Genomic DNA, 3,013 nt, shown 5'->3' on the forward strand with positions numbered 1-3,013 from the left:
GAGGAATGCATAACTGACACTGGTGGCAAGTGTAATTTTCACCTCTATCTCTACAAATTTCCAATGAGTCATTTACCAACTATGGGAGAGGTGGTAGAGGATACCAACTGCCACCACCACCAGAAGTCAGAAATTTCACCAGTTCCCCAACTATCAGAGAGACACCTTGAGTTTTCATTTGTCCATTCAGTGGAACTCCCAGTGACTGACAATTTTAGGAAACACTTGGCAAATATACGAAGGAGAGACTGATTTTAATAGCATGGACCCAGAACCTAGACTTCTTACTAAGTAAATGTATGATTTTGCCCAATTTCCTTAACCACTCTGGCTATCAGTTTCTTGTCTGCAAAAGGAATTGACAATAGCATCTCTTAGGGATGTTGAATAATAGTAGACAAGAAGAATGTTAAAAGGTTGAAATTAGTTAATACATATAAGGTACCTTATAAAACTGCCTGGAATTCAGTATAAATATTAGTTACTAATATTGTTGTTATATTGTTTTATGAAATATGTATTTATAGTCTTAGATAACTCAGAGAGAATAGTTAAATGGCTTTTGCTTCTTTATGGGTAGTGCTATCCAATAGCACAGAGGTTTTACTTATTCACTTATTGAACAAAGATGAGTAAGTCCCTTCTATATGAGAGGTACTTTCAGGATGCTTTCTATACAATGGTTTAACCATAGGGATGATCTCCAACCATGTGAAGCTTACAGACTAATAAAACCCAGTTCAGTTGGATGCTGGCAACTGAAATACTTAGAATATTTACCCTAGTCTACTATAGGAAAGTCAAACTTTGAGGGGCAAAATTTGAATGGGGAGGAAAGAGAAAGAGAGAGGAAAACTACTTCAGGACTGTCTTAGGGTCAGTTCAAGTTCAGCTTTACCTTTTTCTTACAACTGTTACCTTTGCAGTTTCACAATGTCAATAGCTAGTAGAAGGGAACGTAAGTACTCATAATGAAATAAAACACGAAGCCATCAGGGATTGACACTAGGAGGACGGGGGAATCATTTGACAGGATCAATCATTTGATGATGTTGATTTCTTACTGGCACCTCTGAGAGCTGTTTTCTTTTTAGCCTTCTGATTTAAGTGCAAACAAAATTCCTTTCTCTTGGTTCCCCTTGGTAAAACTGAGACCAGGCAAAGAGTCTGATAAACACCAAGGAAATCAAAAAGAGGAAAAACAGAGAGAGTATAAATTAATTGGCTTATTAAAGGAAGGTTTCTTATTTTCAGTCTAGTTAATTTCAGTCCAAGATCTCCAGGCCCTCCCATTACTCATGAAGTCCTCTAAAGAGAGATGAGACACTACCCCCAAAATTCTCCCTTTTCATCTACAGACTTTTCCTCCTATCCCAGTTTCTAGACTAAGAGACTCCTCTTCCTCTAGTTAGTTATATCATGAAAGCTCTCTTTAATAAATACCAATTTCCAGCATACAGTATTAATTGTATGATTGATATAACACTCACACATCATTCATACATACTAAAGAAGTATTTTTTGTTGATTTAAAAACAAAATGGGGGCTTCCCTGGTGGCGCAGTGGTTGAGGGTCCGCCTGCCGATGCAGGGGATACAGGTTCGTGCCCCGGTCCGGGAGGATCCCACATGCCGCGGAGCGGCTGGGCCCGTGAGCCATGGCCACTAAGCCTGCGCGTCCGGAGCCTGTGCTCCGCAACGGGAGAGGCCACAACAGTGAGAGGCCCACGTACCGCAAAAAAAAAAAATTAAAGGCCTGAAGCCCTCAAAATCTCAGCCAGCATATATAGGGGATAAGAAGCTATTTACTAAACCAGCAGAGTTGACTTTTAAATTTTTATTGTTCTAAATAATTTTTAAATAAAAAGAATTCTCCTCTTAATTCTAAGCAAGTTCTATATGATAGACATTCTGATTAATCAAATGTTTTCTATAATTGTCCTTGAATAAATATTTGTGTTAAATAAGACACGTTTCACAGATAGGAAAATCAAGTTATTTAATAATAATTAAATCATCATTCATCTATCTCAAGGGTAAAATAAAAATATACCTTTATATTTTTCTATATTTCTATTTTCTAATCATATTTCTGTAAATATTGATAAATAATGAGCAATAGATTTCTGCCTCCTGGTGGCCATATGCGGTTCTAAAAGAAAAAATAGCCTGTGTCTCTTAAAACACAGCAAAGAGATTTTGTTTTAGAATTTTGCTTAAAAAGCTACTCACTCTGGAAAGCAATGGTGGATCAGCTTGGTACCAAGAAGGGAAAAAGTCAGCAGTGGTAGCCAAGGACATCAGTGCCTTTCAAGGACATTGTGGAGCACAATTCCCCCTTTTCACTCAACTGGATTGTAAGCCATAAATATATGCACATAAATTTAAGTCCTCAGGAAACTAGTTTTGATCAAACTAAAATGTTTGCCTGGTAATTCTAATACATTTGTCACAAGTATCTTCCCCTAAGCCTCACAGTCCTAGGGTTACAGTATGATTTGCCTTTATTACCTTTTGCCTTTATTACCTGGAATATTGTTTATATACATTCTCCTGAGGTAAGGTCTCTTGTGTCAATCAGAGATGGTCAGAGAAATATATGCTTCTTTGTTTGGTTAAGTTCCTTTACTTGGCAATAGAATAAAACCCTTTGGGAAGTATCAAACCTGCCTCGACAGGAACATAGCATTGCTTACTAAAACTATACGTTAGAAATGCAGGAGATTTTGTCAAAATAAAAATATACTGAGGTTAATTTTAAAACTATGATTTAACAAAATCTGAGTCATTTTTTGAAATGTTGCCTCAGTAGAAATAATAGTAAAATATGTTGTATGTCATGTCATTAATAAATATTTAACTTAAATACTTATAAGCTCATGATACAGAATAATTTTTGAATAGAAGGAGCATGTTTCAAAAGACAATCTTAGGGTTTCCCTGGTGGTGCAGTGGTTGAGAGTCCGCCTGCTGATGCAGAGGACACGGGTTCGTGCCCTGGACCGGGAAGATC

The sequence above is a fragment of the Globicephala melas genome, chromosome 17 (genome assembly GCF_963455315.2).
Source record: "Globicephala melas chromosome 17, mGloMel1.2, whole genome shotgun sequence".
Classification (NCBI taxonomy): domain Eukaryota; kingdom Metazoa; phylum Chordata; class Mammalia; order Artiodactyla; family Delphinidae; genus Globicephala; species Globicephala melas.